This window comes from Scardinius erythrophthalmus (assembly GCF_964197995.2).
Source record: "Scardinius erythrophthalmus genome assembly, chromosome: 4".
Classification (NCBI taxonomy): domain Eukaryota; kingdom Metazoa; phylum Chordata; class Actinopteri; order Cypriniformes; family Leuciscidae; genus Scardinius; species Scardinius erythrophthalmus.
In genome coordinates, this window is record NC_138224.1 from 29771168 (window position 1) to 29791955 (window position 20788).

The 20788-nt window shown below is 36.1% G+C and overlaps 1 long non-coding RNA gene across 1 annotated transcript in view; it reads right to left on the bottom strand.

Moving 5' to 3' along the window:
* The window catches only part of LOC308690179, a 1067189-nt gene that overhangs the window by 421888 nt on the left and 624513 nt on the right, over positions 1–20788 (bottom strand). The gene's annotated exons all lie outside the window — the stretch shown is intronic.

Genomic DNA, 20788 nt, shown 5'->3' on the forward strand with positions numbered 1-20788 from the left:
TGGTGAAACATGAAATGCATTATGGGTATAGCCGCCATTTGTAAGGTATCAATGCTAGTGTGTTCTATTGGGAGAATTGTGTTGTTCGTAAATGTGATAACATGGTACGTTCTTGTTGTGTGATAGGCTGCAATAGTAAGTCTCACGACAGAAAGGGTCACAAACTAAACAACGGGGAAAGGTTTTTTAGTTTTCCCACTTTGAAGGAAGGACATGGACAGCATGTAGTGGACGTAACAAAGAGGCGTCAGATGGCCTGGGTTGGAGCTGTGCGACGCCAAAAAATCACCTTTGCAAACATATCTCCGTTTATGTGTGTCTGCTCTCGACATTTTCATAAAGGTAAGACATTTAAGTGATGTTGACAAATTTGAAGTATATAACATTTTATCCACGAGTCGTTTTTAATGAATTCTCTGTGGCACAGATAACTCCAAACAACGCACGGATGTATCCGCGATCATGGGAGAAACGGGTTAACATCACTATTTTATTGTTTATACTGTAAAATGTTATGCAATCATCTTATACAGGGCTATAAAATAATTATTTTACTTCACTACAGCACTTTATTATTTTTGGGGTTTGTACCTTAGGCCTACTATGTAAATTTACTCTACTGCAATTTCAACTAAATACATTATTTAGAATGGAAAAAGTTAATTTTACAATTTATAAGGCTTGAAAGTTACTTGCTGTGTTTTTGCACAAAAATGTAATTTCATTTCGGTGACTTGCAGTCTGAAAAGTACAGCACTGTTTTAATACTTTTTCTACATTTTTAGCTGAATTACTTATGCTCTGTGTCTGTACTAATACTTAAGTATAATCTATGATTTTTGTTAACACTTTTCGTCCCATGTTATGAAGTTAAAACTTTTTTCATGTTATTGCAGGTCAACCTGCATATGAGATGATGGAGACTGACCCAGACTGGGCACCCTCCCTCCATCTGGGTCACACAGAAATCTCTCACACCAACACTACACGCTCTGCAAGACTAAGTAAGAGGGAGAAAAGAAAAAACACTGAAGCCAGCTGAAGGAGGTGGTGAGCGACAAACTGAGGAGACACACAAGGCTGATGGAGATGTTGTGCCACATGCAGAGGAGACACAAGCGACTGGAGATGGCGAGCGACACACTGAGGAAGAGACCCACAACACTCAGGGGATGGCAGTGACACAAACAGAATGTAACTTATGTGTGCACAGATGTGCAGAAGTAAACCGCCTATTGGAAGAAAAAAGAGAGCTGCGACGTGAACTTGATGAACACAGGATTTCTGATAGTTTTTTTGGAGACAATGATGAAAAAGTAAAGTACTACACAGGGCTGCCAAACCTGGGAACCTTTATGGCCTTGCTAAATTTTTTGGTGCCTCATGTCAGACCAAAAGAAGAAAGTTCTTAGTCCATTTCAAATGCTTCTCTTAACCTTTATGCGCCTTAGACTGGATCTGCCTGCACAACATCTAGCCCATCTCTTCCGGGTTCCCCCAAAGACAGTATACAGAACATTCCATGAATTTGTGTCATTCATGTATGCAAATCTGAGCCGTTCCATCATATGGCCAGATAGAGACACTTTACAAAAAATTATGCCTCACCAATTTGTGGAGTCCTTTGGACGCAGAGTAGCAGTGATCATTGACTGTTTTGAGATTTTCACAGAGAAACCATCAAATCTGAAAGCATGTGCTCAAATGTTTTCCAGCTACAAGCACAATCACACTATGAAGTATTTGATAGGTATTACACCCAAGGGATCTATTTGTTTTATATCAAAAGGGTGGGGTGGCCGTACAAGTGATAAACACATTACAGAAAATAGTGGTTTTCTTGAAAAATTGTTGCCAGGGGACATTGTATTGGCTGATAGCGGTTTTGATATAAAGAAAAGTGTTGCCATGTTGTCTGCAGAGGTCAAACTCCCAGCCTTTACAAAGGGTTACTGTCAGCTAGCTGCAAGAGATGTAGAGGAGACACGAAAAGTAGCTCACCCAAGAATCCATGTTGAAAGAGTGATTGGAAATATTTGTCAAAAATATAACATTTTAACAGGAACCATACCCATCAACATGATCCTCCCATGTGAAGGTGAGGATATCACATTTTTAGATAAGATTGTAACTGTCTGTTGTGCGCTGACAAACCAATGTCCAACTGTAGTGTAGTACTGTGTTTTTCAACCCTTGTTGTGGGGTCCCATCATTTAACACATGCATTAGCAATAAAACATGTATGACAAAATTTTTCATAAATTTGTTTTTATGTTATTCACTTTGACAGCTAAATGAAGTATGAAAACAATACTTGCATATTTTGACAATTACAATATTGATAACTGTGCAAATCAGTGATGCACATGAACAATATTAAATATGTATTACGTAGTTTATATATTTGTGAATGCAAGTAATTATTAAATTAATTAACATTAATTAACTTAACTCAAGTCAAGTCATCTTCATTTATATAGCGCTTTTAACAATGTAGATTGTTTCAAAGCAGCTTTACAGAGATAAACGTATAATTTATGGTAACAGAGATTGTTTGGGCTTTATAGCGGTTCTTTAGTAAAGTTATTTTCCAGCTAAGGTTAGTTATGATTGATTCGCTTCCGTCGCAACAATCATTTGTTATTAAATTAGGGGCCGCTAAGACGACACAATTCTCTCTACACAGACTTTAAACGCAGACCTGTGAGAAACGCTGATGGCGTTCACATGCGCATTAAGAATTGGTTCTATAGTTATGTGCGTTTGAATATACTGTATGTGCGCAGGTTTGTAATTCCCTACAAACCAAGCCTAAACAAAGTACTGGTGTTTCCTTGTAATTTTTTATACAGAATTTTATTTTATTTTATCAATTCGGGGTAGATACGCGAATTGAGTTTCCTGACAACGCTTTATCTGTAGAGTGGTAAAGGGATCCTCCATAGGGAGAGACTAGTTCCCAGCTAACAGGGAACGTTCTCAGAACATTGGCTAACGTTCTCTGAAAGTTCTCTCAAAGTTATGAAAAAACGTTCTTGCAGTAATGTTATTATAACGTTGTGCCAACGTTATATGTCTTTGATAAACATTCTAAAAACGTTAGCAATAAAACGTTATTCTTAAGGTTGTTAGTGGAATGTTTTAAAAACATTATTACATACAAAATATATTATTCATTACAAATTAGTCATAAAGCCTTTTGTTATGCAAATCAACTTCAGAAACAATATTTGTATATCCAGTGACACAACTAGTCTATAGTGACACAATGACATTATTTAACTATTTCATTAAAATATTTTTTATGGTCAGAAAAAAAACCCCAGAATATAAAAGAATTATGTATTCAACAAGAAATAGCAGTATTCATTTAAGTTGAGTACATTTTGCTTGTTGTATGAATTAGACACTTTTATCACAATGCTGATGAGATACAAGTTCTCTCAAAGTTACCAAATTAACGTTGTGCCAACATGACATTGAAAAGGTTCTAAAAACGTTCTTATTCTTACGTTGTTAGTGGAACGTTTTAAAAACATTGTTAAACAATATATAGCCTAAGTCATTACAAATTAGTTATACAGCTTTTTATTCTGCAAATCAACTTCAGAAACATAATTTGTAAATCCAGTGACACAACTAATGATACACTGCTCTAAAAAACTGTTTGTCGTAAAAAAAATTATTGTCCGAAAAAAAAAATCCCAGATTATAAAAGAATTATGTATTCAACAGGAAATAATTCAACAAGTACAGTCAATTATAAATGTGACTTTACCTTAAAACTAAAATAATAAGATAATAATAAGAAAAGAAAAATCACAATTGTGTAATATATTTTTCAATTAACTGTGCAATATTTAAAAAGTAGATAAGGCAATAGGAAAAATGAATTTAGAGATTTAAAAACATACAAAAAAGTGTTTTAATAACTTTTAACAGTTAAGGAAAAAACACGGAATGTGTTTTATTTGATGATTCCTCACATACGTTTAGTGTGATAGGATGGGCGTGGTTTTGCAGTGCACATGGACAGAAGGACAAGATGGCAGCTTTCATTTAAAGTTGAGTGAACTTTGCTTGTTGTATAAATAAAATGAAGTTATACAGGGAACGTTCTTAGAACATTCTCTCAAAGTTCTCTCAAAGTTACCAAAAACGTTATTATAACGTGTGGCAACGTTACATAGGCCCAGGGTCTTACTTTTTGCCAGGGTCGATATTGTCCCCACCACTTTTTAAAACATCTCGCGGCACGAATGTACCAATTCTACAAATAAATAAAACATATCCAGTTAACTGGCAAAGCATTCTTTTCGTTCGTTCGTTTTTTTTTTAAGAGACGATCTAGCGCTGAAATGTGTTTTTTAAATCAAGTGATAAAAGTGCTCGTTGCCGCTGCAAGTGGCGCGGATACAGTGTTTTTTCTCTTGTGGCTCACGCACATGCCGCACTGTCTTCACTCGGGCACGCGCTTCAATCTGTTGCGGATACTCGATTCGTTCTGGAGAAATCACAGAACATAATGCACACAAACGTGTCCCTGCTTGATATACAACCACCGATGAACATAATCGGTTTTGATGAGGAAAAAAAGTAGGCCTATACGAGAAAAAAAAAAAAAATGTCAATAAAGTGTGGATTAGATCCCAGGCTCTCTAACACGCTCGGCGAACGTTCTACCACTGGACAATGAAGATACACAATTATTTATACGAAAATTCTTGGTCTTCATTAAACGACAAATTAAACCCCATGTAGCCCACTATTTAAATCGATTGCTGGACATCGTAATGTTATTGTACATATATCTGATTTAGCATTGTATTAGCAACCCCCACCCACCTGTCCCATCCACTTTTTAAAACAAAGTTACGCCACTGCAACGTTACATTGATAAACGTTCTAAAAACGTTAGCAATAAAAATATTAGTCATTACTAATTAGTCATACAGCTTTTTTACTTCTGCAAAACAACTTCAGAAAAAAATATTTTGACACAATGCACTGAAAAACTATTTTTGTTAAAGTATAACACACACACACACACACACACACACACACACACACACACACACACACACACACACACACACATACATATAATGACTAAGGACATTGTCTGATAGGATCATCTGTTATTAAGTGTGCTTATGACACTTGTTACTGATAGTGCTTATGTAACTGTAGGAATGACAGAAAGGTCATAAAGTTTTTAATTATTTTTTATCATTTTTGGCTGTTGCCATTTTCTCTAAATACAAACCCTTTACCAAACACCAACACCTTATCCCTCTCCCCTAATCCCACCATAAACCCAAATACCGACAGCAAATTACCTAAAATCACCAAAAAGTGCAAAGATTTTACAAAAACAAAAAGACACAACAACAACAAAAAATAATAGCCTAAGTAGTGAAAAATAAATGTTGCTTATTTAAATGTAATATATTGATGACTAATTTTCAAAGTACAGCACTCTCCTCACAAACCCATCAACCAAAGGCAACAGTTCGAGCCTTCTGACACCCAAAGCGAAACGCGCACGTGATTGGACAGAAAGTGAGGCTTCGTTTGTCATCGATCACGTGACTCTAGTAAACCAATACACACCCCGATACGGGGCTTCACTAGAAAATAGGCTTGTTTGAGATGCGCCTTGCCTCGCCTGAAATGTATGCGAGAGTAGGCGGCTGCAGTGAGAGGAGGAGTGAAAAAAGCGCAGGCAAGCCGGACAATTCTCTCTTCTCGTAGTGGATTTGATTTAAGCTGTGAGCTTAAAGATGGATATCGCGGGATTCACGCGTGTGCACAGTGTTGCTAATAAACTGGATGTAATTCAAGTTCTGTTGCTTTTTATATGAAAATAAATAAAATGAACAAGACACCTAAAGTACTTGTTATTTAATTCCATTCCAAATACATGTTTATCAATATTTCTTTAATACAGACATATGTGTTTTTCTTTATTTTATTTTTTTATGAAAATTAAATTGCATAACCCAAAGAGATCGCACTGTCAGATAGTTTGGGAATATTCACACACGTATACACATAAAACATGATATTAGAGTTTTAAAATCAAACATTTTAAAAGAGAACAATACATCACGGTTGTTTAAACCAATGAACATTAAGCTGTGTCGTCAGCAAGTCGTTTCCCATCATGCTTTTGATCAGCGCAGTCGGTGGAGAGCAACTGCGCTCGACTGCAGAATCCGACAGGTGTGCCTTGCAGTCGCGAGAGATTTTTGACATACGTCAGCATGACATCAGAGCAAGGCGGACCGCACTCGGACACATTTCTAACCGGCATGCATCTCGCGCTGATCGCCGGTGATCGGTTCTGCGCAGATTTTGCTCATCTCAAACAAGCCTATTGTGTCGCTTGTGTGATACGCGCATCGAAGCTTCAGTGTCATACGTAACATCACTAATGTGCAGTTTGTTTTGTAATTTCACCGGAACGAACAGAAGCGCGTCCGAGTGAAGACTGTGCGCGAGCCACAAACAAACACAGTATCCGCGCCACTCATCGCAGCGGCAATGAGCACTTTGATCACTTGATTTCAAAAACAATACATTTCAGCGCCAGGTCGCCTCTTATTTAACAAACGAACGAAATGAATGCTCTGCTAGTTAACGTTAACTGGAGATGTTTTATGTATTTGTATTGGTACTCGTGCCGCGAGATGTTTCAAAATTGGTGGGGACATGTCCCACCCGAAAATTACAGCGTCTTTTTTTGTCCTGATGTAACGTTAGCCTGTAAAAGGATATTTTGGGGTCTCCTTTTTTGTTGTTGCACCCCACCGCACATCATATTGACTGCATAGCTAGCTAGCTAGTTCCTTTGCGGCTGACGTGAATCAGGTACTCAAGATGGCGGAAGACAAGTTTTACTAGTGAGTGACATCATCTGATATTCATCTATAGTACATTTCATTCTTTTAATCGACTTTTCAACATTGTTTTCGTGAAGTATGTGGTTGTCTCTCCCGATGTGCCTCACAAAATGGCGGCGCCCGTTTGTTTACGTCCCAGAATGCATTGCGCAGTGACGTCAGTTGCCAAACCCTATTTATAGGTGATAGGATGGGCGTGGTTTTAGAGCGCCCATCAAATACAACAGGACGACGACGGACAACTCTGAGACAGACCTACACCAGATTTCAGGTAAGTTGAGCGAATTTTGCTGGTTGTATGAATAAAATACCTTTATTACAATGCTATTTACTTAGTTTGGCAGCATTTGCTAATGTTTTAATGAAGTTAACTCGATCGACAGAGATTGAGTAACGTAGCTTTAACTGCTCCCACCATTTACAGAGCACACTAAAGTTACACGTGTAGTTAAAGGGATACTCTACCGAAAAATGAAAATTCTGTCATCATATACTCACTCTCATGTTGTTTCAAACCTGTATGAATTTCTTTCTTCTGCTGAACAGAAAGGAAGGTATTTAGAAGAATGTCAGTAACCAGACAGTTTCTGGTCTCATTGACTTCCATAGTATATTTTTTTCCTACTATGTAAGTCAATGGTATCTAAAATTAAATTTCATTATTTATTTATAGAATGACAATAATTATAGATTATAGTTTCAAATGAATTTTGGAAAGTGGAATTTGATGTTCTGTGCTTATGTTGTTCCAAACCCGCAAGACTTTCATTCATCTTCAGAACACAAATGAAGATCTTTTGATGAAATATCTTAATTTGTGTCCCGAAGATGAACGAAAGTCTTGCGGGCTTGGGATGACATGAGCGTGAGTGTTTAATGACTTTCATTTTGGGTGAAGTATCCCTTAAACTTTTGGGAATTTGCAAATCATAAAAGTGTTTTAGTTTGAGTTTTCCGATATGTCAATGCTAAATGCTTCATCTTTAAATTAACATCACATTTTCTAATTTTTTACCATTTTCTCTTTCCCATTTTCATTTTCTCCGACAGGACCAGTATTTAAAAAAAAAAAAAAAAAAAAAAAAAAAAAAAAAACTCGAGATCCTTCATGGAGTCTCCCAAGGACTGCTGGGTATGACCTTTTTTTCTTTTTTTCTTTTTCTTTAATTTTTAGTGTCAGATGGTTTTGACAGATTCACCCCCTTTTTTGGCTACTTTAACTGCATAAATGGAAGAAAAAGACAGGTCATATAACACACTCTGGAAAAGAGCTAAAAGACTGCAACAAAAAAATGAAGCTGTCCAGGCAGACAAAGAGAGATTGCCAGTTGATAATATGCAACCTTCACCAAAAATAGTATGTACCAGACCGTTCCCAGTGCATCAGGCATGTGAGAGTGAGCAAAATGAACAGGCATCATGTAGTGAGAGTGAGCAAAATGAACAGGCATCATGTAGTGAGAGTGAGCAAAATGAACAGGCATCAGGTAGTGAGAGTGAGCAAAATGAACAGGCATCAGGTAGTGAGAGTGAGCAAAATAAGTGCTCACTAGGTGATTCAAACAATAACTTGTATGAAAACAGCAGTGGTGAAGAACCTTCGGCCTCTTTTAGTCCTACTCTGAGTGACAGACTTGCTCAGTGGATCAGCGAGTTCCAAATTAAACACAATGCCGTTGATTCACTCTTAAAAATTCTGAGAGAAAAAGGAAATCCAGAGCTTCCCAAAACAGCGAGAACATTGCTTGCTACCTGTGACAGAGTAGACTTACAGGTAAAATCTGGCATGGAATATATATACCTTGGGTGTAAAGAACAAATTGTAAAACATTTGAAGATGTATCCCCACTCAGTTTTAAGTAATATGAGTGAACTAGACATTTCTTTGAATATTGATGGTTTGCCACTGTTCAAAAGTAGCAGTCAGTCATTGTGGCCTGTTCTGTGCAAAATAAATCTGTCTTTGCCCTCAGTTTTTCCTTTTGCATTGTGCTATGGAGCCTCAAAGCCAAAAAACCTTGACTTTCTTGAGGATGTTGTCAGAGATCTTCATGATTTGATGGAGAATGGATTGGAAGTTGGAAACGAAAAAATCAGAGTTACTTTGCGATGTGTGACCTGTGATGCTCCAGCTAAAGCTCTGGTTAAAGTAATTAAACAGTATTCAGGGTATTATGGCTGTGACAAATGTAATCAGAAAGGTATGTGGGATGGCCACCGAGTAATATATCCTGAAAGTAGCAATCTTACACTCAGAACAGACCTGTCATTCAGAGAGAAGACTCAAGAGGAGCACCACCTCCTTTCAGGGGAAACACCATTTTGCCAGCTGTCGATTGACATGGTCAATCAGTTTCCGGCCGATTACATGCACCAGTGTTGTCTTGGAGTAATGAGGAAATTGATTCTGTTGTGGCTGCGTGGACCAAAGGGAACTAGATTGTCATCCAGCCAAGTCAAGGAAGTCAGTGATAGACTTGTAGCACTTAGACCATGCATCCCAAAGGTGTTTGCTAGGAAGCCACGCTGCTTGGGAGAAATTGATAGGTGGAAGGCCACAGAACTGCGCCAATTCGCCCTCTACACGGGGAAAATGGTGCTGAAGGGTGTCTTGCCTGGCAAAATGTATAATCACTTCTTGACATTTAGTGTGGCATTGTGTATTCTCATCAGTCCAGGGCTGGCTAAGGAGTACAATTCATATGCTGGTGAATTGCTGACATTCTTTGTGGAGCAAGGGAGTGCTCTATACGGGAGTGAGTTCTTGGTGTACAACGTACACTCTATGGTGCACCTTGCATCTGATGCCAAAAACTTTGGCAGCCTTGATGAGTGTAGTGCTTTCTGTTTTGAGAACTATTTGCAACACCTGAAAAGGTTGGTTCGTTCTGGTCGGAGTCCTCTTTCCCAGATTGTTAAACGCCTTGGTGAGATGGACAGGCAGAAAAAAGAAACGGCAAGACATGCAACCAGTTTGCGAACTAAAAGACCAGACAACATTTTTGCTCTCAGTGATTTGGAATGCTGTGAGGTTGTTTCCATTTTGCCAGAGGAAGAAAGTGGGCCAAAGATGTTGCTCTGTCGTGTGTATGGCCATCTGGAGCCTTACTTTATGGAGCCTTGTGATTCGAGACTTGTCGGGATTTATAAAGCCCAGATCAGCCAGACAAGAATGAAGAAACTGCCTGAAGAGCTACTGGTCAGAAAGGCATTTATGGTAGAGGACAGTGGCAACTTAATTATTCTTACGGTTTTACACTCATTTTAAATTGACATTCAAAGGAATGTTCTGTATTTTCTTTATAGAGAACTCTCACTGTAGCACAAAATCTTCATAAAAGCATTTTAATAAATGTTTTTATAAAGATTTTGAACTCTAAACTTAATTTGTATTCTAACATCTGTAAAAATAAAAATTATTATTTGTTCTTAAAGGGATAGTTCATCCAAAAATGAAAATCAGCTCATGATTTACTCACCCTCAAGCCTAGGTGTATATGACATTCTTCTTTCAGACGAATACAATCAGAGTTGTATTAAAAAATGTCCTGGCTCTTCCAAGCTTTATATTGGGGGTCAATGGGTATATTTTTTTTGGAAGTCCATCAGAGCCTATCCATCCATGATGAAAGCGCTCCACATGGCTCTAGGGGGTTAATAAAGGCCTTCTGAAGTGAAGCGATGAAAAAAAATCCATATTTAAAACTTTATCCACTAAAATAACTGTCAACTTGCGCCACAAGAGAAACACTTGATGATGTATGATGTAGTGTAAGCTTTGACACGGTTTTCTCGCGGTTTTAAACAAACAGGGCTGGGCAACCGCTTTTGCCATTACACTGTTCGTCAAGGTCAAGTGTTAATCTTTTGGCGTAAGTCGACTTGCGTACGGCCGTCTGCCGGAAGCTAGTTATTTTAGTCGATAAAGTTTTAAATATGGATATTTTTCTTACACAAACGCATCGCTTCACTTCAGAAGGCCTTTATTAACCCCCTAGAGCCATGTGGAGCGCTTTCATCATGGATGGATAGGCTCTGATGGACTTCCAAAAAAATATACCCATTGACCCCCAATATAAAGCTTGGAAGAGCCAGGACATTTTTTAATATAACTCTGATTGTATTCGTCTGAAAGAAGAATGTCATATACACCTAGGATGGCTTGAGGGTGAGTAAATCATGAGCTGATTTTCATTTTTGGGTGAACTATCCCTTTAAAGAATATCAGCATTATAATATTGACCCAATGCTTCCTGAATTTGTGGTTCTAAAGTTGTTGTTTTTTTCCCCCTTCAAATATTCAAATTAGACACATCCTTAATGTCTGGTTTGGACAGTCTTCAGTAAAAAAAAAAAAAAATCAAAGCATCTAAAATTTAGAATGAACGAATTAGACAAAATATTACCACTTTTTCCTCCATTTCTGCTTGCACATTGTTTCGTGCTTTTCCTTATCTACAGAAGACAGCACTCAAAAGTAAGTTTTCATTGTTTTACATATTAGCATATTTTGATTTTGAAATAAAATTGAACTTTTCTGCCTTTTAGCCTACAGACAACCACTTTGCCATTATAAAATTCGAACTAGACAGCACTGTAGATGCCGTTCCCTCTACATGGCTGGACAAAACCACAGAGGTAATGTAACTGTTTCTGTGTGGGTGGGGGTGGGGGGAGGGCGTTATAATGTTTATTAGGGGTACCGGTATATAAACTCATGTCACGATTTGAGACATTTCACAATACTGAACTCACAATACGATATTATCATGATACTTTAAATAGGGCCAACACAAAGATAAGTTTAAAAAGTTTTGTTAATTATTACTTTTAAGACATCAGGTAATCAGGGATCTAAACCAATTCAAGAAAAATAATTATATCAGGAATGGGCTTGAATAGGCTTGGGCTTATTATTTTCCCCCAATGTATGCTGACATCAGATTATAAATATTTATGATTCTGCTTAGCTACAAATACAGAATTATTATTGCCACATGTCTAGGGTCAACAGAAATACTTGTTTTTAATTAATTGTAGCAAACTAACATTGCACAAATGTACCCTCTAATTTGGACGCATCAGAGACAATGCATTTTCTGTTTTATTGTCAGTTGTGCTTGGGTGTAGCTGTTCTTTGGGTGGACTTAAAACATCAGAGTTTGTGTTAGCTTAAGCAATATTTATCATCTGCATATCTGTACATCTGTTTACCCCTCCGTTTATGTTCTGTAGGCTGTTTTCTGCTACTGGCCACGCAAAAATGTGTCGGTGAGGGTGAAAAAAGAAGAAATACCTGACAAGGGATCCTGGCAGAGATACAAAGTGTCTGTTCTCGGATATGCAGGTATTAGGAATGTTACTGATTAATTGTTGATCAATTAATATTAATAATAAGAAGAAAATCATTACAAATACAAAAGGGTTCCGGCACCTTCGTGCTTGGACCCCAAAATATTCCTGAAAACTGACATCCCTTGCAGGTGTATACAATATTGTGCAAAAGTCTTAGGCACGCTGGTATTTCTTCCCTGAAGAAATGGTTAAGCCAGTCCATTATATATTTTGCTGTTTTCATACAAAAATATCATTGGATTATTACAATTAATGGAAAAATGAATGTTTGGAAACATAAATTGATGTTTCCTACTGAAACACTAAAGCAAAAGATATAAGTAACTGACTCAACCATTTTTTGGGTGTGTAAATACTAATGTGCCTAAGACTTTTGCACAGTACTGTATATGCAGGTATACCATTGATGTTCAAATATATGTGTAACACACTTTACTGATATGTTTTCACAAGAGAACTATGGTGAAGCCAGAAAAAAAGTAAAGCTGGCTACAGTATCATCTAATTTGGAGAGCGGCGATGAGGAACCCATTCGGCGAACCATCTTGAAACCATCCCGTTATAGGCTGGATTGTGATGATGGTAAACTTTTAAGTTTTACTTATGTTGTCATTGAGAAAATAAGTTTCTATATATGTATACGTAAATGTATTAATAATGTTTGTCTTTATTAGATGAGGATGAAGAGCCAGTAAAAAAAAAAAACAGAACACACTCTGAAATTTCTTTGCCAACAAGCACACCTTCCTGTGAGTAATGTTTTCATGTCTTTTTCTCTCACTCTTGGATAATATGATCTATTTGTGATTAACCCTCTATGGTACGCATTATGTTCTAACTATGAAATAATTTTTCAAATAAGTTTTTATTACATGAAATGGCTTATATAATTAATTTATAAAATACGCCACTTGTGTCTGGTGTAGTCACAATGTTAATATTGTGGTACATGCCAAGATGTAAATTTGTCATTTTCATTTCATTATGGCCTCTTGGATAAACACTTTGGTATTAAAGCTGCATTATGCAGCTTTGCCGACTACTTCGCTCGCTTTTTGCTCGCGGGTTTCTCTATAGAGCTCCCCCTACAGCTTAGATATTTGACAACACTGTCGCTAAAACCTCGTTGGCTCGTCCCATCTTCTCCTGCTGGTCATGTGCATTTGTTTTCAAAGAACCCAGCGAACGCATGGAGCCATGTCAACTGAGGTATGTATAATACACAGAAGGCTAGCATATAAATGTTTAGATAGTGTATATGTGTGCAGTGCCGCAAAGCAGTTTGTTACATCACGGCGGCCTGGCGGCCCAAAGTTGCAAGGGTGGTTTTTCGTCTTACAGGCGCTCGAGGGGTGCGAGAAGACCACCATTCAACCCGAAAATAGTCATATAACCATTCCAATGACTCCGAAGCTGTTCGGTTAAGATAAAAAAGTTACTTAGTTCACTTTTAAGTAACTGTTACTCCCTTTGTTTCAGTCAGTCCATCTGCAGCATTTTTTTCAGGACGGAAGACAGTGCAAAGAGCTGAATTGAGTGTACCAAGTGAGTCTTATATTGGTATGCATTCAATCCTTTTTTTGAAACCCTAAAAAAAAAATACTATTTTTGTGTTAATTATTATATCACAGTTTAAACAGAATCACATAACAGCTAACACAAACTCTAATGTTTTAAGGTCCACTTACAGAACAGCTACACCTGAGCCCGACTGACAACACAGAAACTGCATCAGTCTCTACTGTACAAAACCGTAATGGTAATTTAATATTTGTTTAGAAATTTAGAGGGTAAAGTTACAATTATTTAATACTTTGTTTTCTGCTTTTTTTTATTTTTTAAAAAGGCATTCCTGTTGATGCTACAGAGGGAATGAACACAGTGCAAGATATGTCTATTGCGACTCCAGGCCAAGGCAGGTGTTTAAAAAAACACATTACTATGTTCTTGAAGTATGACATTCATACAGAGTAATGTTATGTGTTGTCTATTTAAAGAAGGAAATTCCAGGTTTGAGAGGGCTGTATTTCTCATGCTTGATAAAATTGAAGGAAGGCTCCTTAATATCGAACACCTCCTAAGAACCAACATGGCATCTGAGCTACCAGAAGTCCAAGATATTTTAGAAAACCCATGCAACACACCACATGACCTGGACCAGTTGTGTAAAAAAATGAATGATTGCGCATTCAAGCAGAGAGTGGTAAGAATTTTAAGTTGGTTGTGAAAAATGTATGCATTGTTCCAGAAATTATTGTAAATTTAACAAAAATCAAAGTTAATGTTGAGCTGTGAATTGTTAGTTTTTTGTTTGTTTGTTTTAATTATGCATGATATTTAGCCCTTCTTTCCCATTCAGTATTTCAATGTTGCTCATAGGGCTGGGCTGTATATTGAATTTGTACAATCTATTCAAATATATTTTTATAAACAATGTAGGACAAGACGATGTTTATGTCGATGTACGGTTGTTTGATATTGCAAGCATATCTGTAAAATAGCGGAGAACACAAAGTGCATAATAATCCAATTTTCCTAAACATGAGACTCACTTTTTAGTAAGGGCTTCTAAATAACTTGTAAGAGTTAACGCATATAATTTAACAGATGCTCTAAAGTATACATGTGCTGTTTAACACATTCGAGATGTGGGGTTTTCCTCGATGCGTAACTTATGCAAGTGATTCTCCTCTAAACTAAACAGATTTAAGTGAATTTAAATAGGAGAGCAAAAGTGACCAAATCGTATATTTTGCTAAAATACTTGTGGTTGGACATTTAATGTGACGTAGAATTTTAAAACTACAAGTAAGTCTGTTTTATGTTGGCATTAACTGTAAAGTGACTATTGTATTGAGGTAATCAAATGTAGACTAATACAGTTAAAAAGCTGACTGAATGTGTCAGTACTTTATTTATTTTTAATGTAGTGATTTTTAGCTTGCTTAGCATATTGTGATTTGCACCTATGGCAAAGCCTACATCAGAGATGGGCAACTTCGGTCCTGGAGGGCCACTGTCAAAACTCGCCTTCCTGTAGCTCTCTCCTGAAGACATTGATCAGCTTGTTTAGGTGTGTTTGGTTAGGGTTAGGGTCGGAGCTAAACTCTGCAGGACAATGGCCCTCCAGATCCCCATCCTTGGCCTACATTCATTAAATTGTTTTTCATAGACTTGACAGTATGAGCATTGTTTGTAGCACAACATTGTGCAGGATGTGTAAATAACATAAGAAATACAAGAAAAAAAGAAAATACTGAGATTAATACAGTAAAAAAACAAAAAAAATTTTTGGGCCATGTCGCCCAGCACTAGTTGCTCTTTATGTCCCATTTGTGCACTCTAATATGAAAATACTTTATTATCAGATTACCGCCCTGAGCCTCCTGGGAGGCAAATCCCCTGGAGATTCTATTCGCAGAGCAATGCGGAGAATTGGAACAAATGCACTGTGGGGGAATTACAGCTTTAAAGGTCGCAAAGGAAAAAAAAATTTCCAGGAAATGCAAATATGCAGTGTGATTATTCGTAAGTTCATTAATCTTTTATTTCAACCATATTTCTGGCAGCTCTTTGGAATAAAACATTGGAATAAAGCTTATAAGATGTAATGAAGTATCAAGACATTTTATGAGGACAGAAGTTTCTCACATTTCAGTATTTGAATAATCATTCAGCCCAAGGATAGCATATGTTGTCAGCTCAGGAAGAGATGGATTCAGTTGAAACAATGTATAATCAGTGTAACTTAAATTTACCATGTATGTATGTATGTGTGTGTGACTTTTTTTAGAGGCCTGTCGTCGCACACATGCTAAAGTTTTGGAGAAGATTTTTGAGGAGCTTATATCGGAAACACTTAAATTTGCACCACATCGACGTGATCAGGTCAGTGATCAGTCTCATCACAGGTTGGTGTCTTTCTGTTTTCAATCATGTATAGTTGATGAAATGCAATTGTGCAAAATTGTTGGGAGAATTATGTTAATATATTTAAAGGGGAACTAAAATTTAAAAACAGTCTGTCGGTGCCATCTTTTGGACATTCATCATATTGCATTGGTTTTCATTTCTTGTCCTCAAACTAATCTGTTTATTTTTAAGTTACACATTCTACATTGATAAAAAAAAAAATCAAATGTGTTTTTAATGGTAGTATTATTTTATACAGAAATTATTTATAATTCAGATGAGAATAAAGTTAGCAGGGCTCCAGACTAACTTTTCTACTTTCTCAGTTGGTCGCACCAGCATATGATTTGGTCGCACCTTTTTTCTTTTCTTTTTGCTACATGCCATGGGATTAATCAATGCATGCTGATAATAGTGGTCTTAATCTGCATACCCTAGTTTTGCACTGATGTAAAAAGACTGGCAGTGACACAAGACCTCATGTTAGCAAAATGTTTTAATCTTTTAACGCTCAAAAAAACTATTAAAAAACATGTTCTTTAATGTTTGATTATAATTTTACTGTCTTCACATAGGGATGGGAATTGATAAGATTTTATCAATAATAATGCCACTGACGATTCTGCTTATCGATCCGATTCTTTAACGATTCTCTTATTAATTCTTGATAACACTGTGTGGAAAAATGTAGTCATTTGCAAAAAAAGTGGTTTTATTTATTTTAAAGCTTAAGCTTGAGTAAGCAAACTATACTTTTTATGTAATTTATGTAATAAATAGAACCTTATTGTAAAGTGTAACTGATTAGTACACCGATTCAGACGTATCCTGAGTTCACTGTTGGAAAGATCAGTTGTTTTAACCATTCATTAAAATGAATCGGTTCAAATGAGTCATTAGTTCGCAAATTGGACGTGTCGTGTGTGATTATCCCAGCAGTTAGGACATGGACACCCAAGATTTGTCAACACAGAAAACATTTCATCACTGGATAGTTTTTTTTTTCCGTTTAATTAAAGTGTTGTTTTATGTCAGCTGAATGTCCGGAACGCTTTTCAGAGAAGATGAGCACCAGCGGTAATTCAGAAAAAAAAAAAAAACATCTCTGAATGCTCCACATGAAACTTTGGTCTTTCGACCTTTACCACCGTGTCGATTTATTTTGATGAATATGTGCGAGGGAGAGAGAGCAAGACAGCGCTTAGTTTGGAGACGGTGAAGTCTTGTTTATACTTTCACCTGGCTCTGAAGAGAGAGCGTGCGCACTCTCTCTCTCTCTCTCTCGCTCTTTCAGTTAAACATGCGCCCTGTCACAAGCGTGGCAGTTCATCTACATTACTCACTGATCAAATAAGACTTTTGCAGGACAAAAATTCACTTTTGCAGGTGCTAAAAAAAGTTCAATGCAGGAAAATTCATGCGTGAAGTAGTAGGCTACATGACCATGCACTTGCACAAATGCGACCACATAAAATTTTAACTCTCACATTCTCAAAAAATGGTCGCAGTCTGAAACCCTGGTTAGTGTTAATTACAATTTTAGGAAAACAAATATATTAATCTGAAATGTAGCAAATTAATTTTTAAATTCATTCAGGTACAATTACCAAACATATCTCAAGGTCTTTTTGTCTTTTTATTAATTTAATTAATTTATATGAAACTGTTGTCAGTGCACTACAAATAAAATGGTTATATGCCATTACTTCATAAATAAAACCTATTTAAAATAATACAAGGCTTTTGTTTTGCTTTTCCCTCCATTGAACCAAACTCATACCGAACTGTGATGTCTGAACCGAGGTATTAGCCGAACCGTGACTTCTGTGTACCGTTCCACCCCTAGAGTACAGTTTTAATTCAAACTGTGTGCATTCAAAATAGAAAAAAAAGTCTAAACAATAGAAAATTAGTAGCATCTGACTCTGAGCTCTCTCATATCGTCATGTTTTCTCCCAATATTCCAAAGCAAATAATGTTTGTAAATGGTCAGATAATCAAATGAGATCTTCTGTATGAGCAAGTACAGCATCCCAGTGCTTTAAATCTCACCACACTGTAATACAACACTGTCTTCTTTTCTCCCTGCAGTATCTCCAGAGACCCTCTCAGATCCTCGCACCGGAAGTGGAAGCTGACATGGATGATATTTAAAATGTCATAATAAATTGTCGTCATAATAAATTGTCATGTCTAGTTTTAGCTATGTTTTAGCTTTGTTTCATGTTAATTTCATATTGTCACTTTTTATATTGCCCAAGTCTGTTTCGTTTGTATCGGTTTATTGGAATAAACTATACTTGGGTTCACTCCAACTCGCCTTTTTTGCAGTGGATGGCATTACACATATTTTAGACATGATTCATGGGTCTTTTTTTTAATTATCTTAAGATCTTTTTGTCTTCATTTTAAAATCTGAAGGTTCATGTTGTAGGTTCTTCTGTTCAAGATGCTTTTATAAAATGATTGTCATATATTATATATCTAGTTATATGAAAAAAATTGAATGTTTTAATAAGTGAATGAAACATTTTAATTAAGAGAACATTTATATAACAAGGGAACGTTCAAATAACCTTAACCAAGAACGTTAATCCAATGTTTATATAACGGGAGAATTGAACGTTCAAATAACTTGAATAACGTTCTCATAACCAAGAAATAACGTTCTTATAACCAAGAAATAACGTTCTTATAACTTAATGGGAATGTTATGGAAACGTTCTTATAACCTAAGAATTGAACGTTCTAATAACGTTCTTATAACCAAGAAATAACGTTAATACAACGTCTAAAAAACTGGACGCTTTGAACATTCCTAGAACATTTAGGAAAAACGTTTTTATAACTTAATGGGAATGTTATGGAAACGTTCTTATAACCTAAGAATTGAACGTTCTAGTAACGTTTTGAATAACGATCTTATAACTAAGAAATAACGTTAATACAACGTCTAAAAAACTGGACGCTTTGAACGTTCCTAGAACATTCAGAAATAACGTTTTTATAACTTAATGGGAACGTTATGGAAACATTAGTATAACCTAAGAATTGAACGTTCTAGTAACGTTTTGAATAACGATCTTATAACTAAGAAATAACGTTAATACAACGTCTAAAAAACTGGACGCTTTGAACGTTCCTAGAACATTCAGAAATAACGTTTTTATAACTTAATGGGAACGTTATGGAAACATTAGTATAACCTAAGAATTGAACGTTCTAGTAACGTTTTGAATAACGATCTTATAACTAAGAAATAACGTTAATACAACGTCTAAAAAACTGGACGCTTTGAACGTTCCTAGAACATTCAGAAATAACGTTTTTATAACTTAATGGGAACGTTATGGAAATGTTCTTATAACCTAAGTATTGAATGTTCGAATAACGTTTGAACAACGTTATTATAACCAAGCAAGAACGTTAATACAACGTTTATATAACAGGAGAATTGAACATTCTAATAACGTTTTGAATAACGTTCTTATAACTAAGAAATAACGTTAATACAACGTCTAAAAAACTGGACGCTTTGAACGTTTCCAGAACATTCAGAAATAACGTTTTTATAACTTAATGGGAACGTTATGGAAATGTTCTTATAACCTAAGTATTGAATGTTCCAATAACATTTGAACAACGTTCTTATAACCAAGCAATAACGTTAATACAACGTTTAAATAACAGGAGAATTGAACGTTCTAATAACGTTTCGAATAACGTTCTTATAACTAAGAAATAACGTTAATACAACGTCTAAAAAACTGGACGCTTTGAACGTTTCCAGAACATTCAGAAATAACGTTTTTATAACTTAATGGGAACGTTACGGAAACGTTCTTATAACCTAAAATTGTTAGCTGGGTTGGCACTTCTAATCCGTTAGAAGTGGCCATAGATGTTTTTATTACTTAATATCACCTATATTTTTGTATTTTAATAATTGCATAATTACTTTGTTCATTGTAATGTCAGAGTCACCACACTAGAACATGGGAACAAATAAAAGTGAAGTACAAAAATATTCTACATAATGGTAATTTTTAGTTATATTATAGTCTCTTTTATAAAAGGCACTGTTAAATAAATGGTTGTCTGTTTATAAAAGCAACCAAGAAAAAGGCTGAGAAAAAAAGAAAAGATCTTAGTCTTAGGCCCGTTCACACCAAGGACGATAACTATAAAGATAACGATAAAGATATAATTCTAAAAATCGTTCTCCATATTAAAGAATAACAGAGTTCACACCACAACTATAACGATAAAGATATGAGGAACGATATCGTTGGGATCACTTTCAGAACGATTTTTTTTCAGCTGTCAAACGATAAAACACTGACAGTCAATCAGAATCCATTCTAATTTAAAGGTCTCGCGCATTTAAAATGGGGCGCGCGCGCGCGTGCTTAGAATAAAAAGACCGTTATCGTTCGTTGGTGTGGACGCATATATAGTTATCTTTATCGTTATCCTTATAGTTATCGTGCTTGGTGTGAACGGGCCTTACACTGTAAAATAATTTTTGCTGCATTAAATTAAGGCCGTATAGTCATTTCAACTGTTAAATCTTGAGTAATGATGAATTGCTTTGACTTGTGAAAGTGAAAACTGAT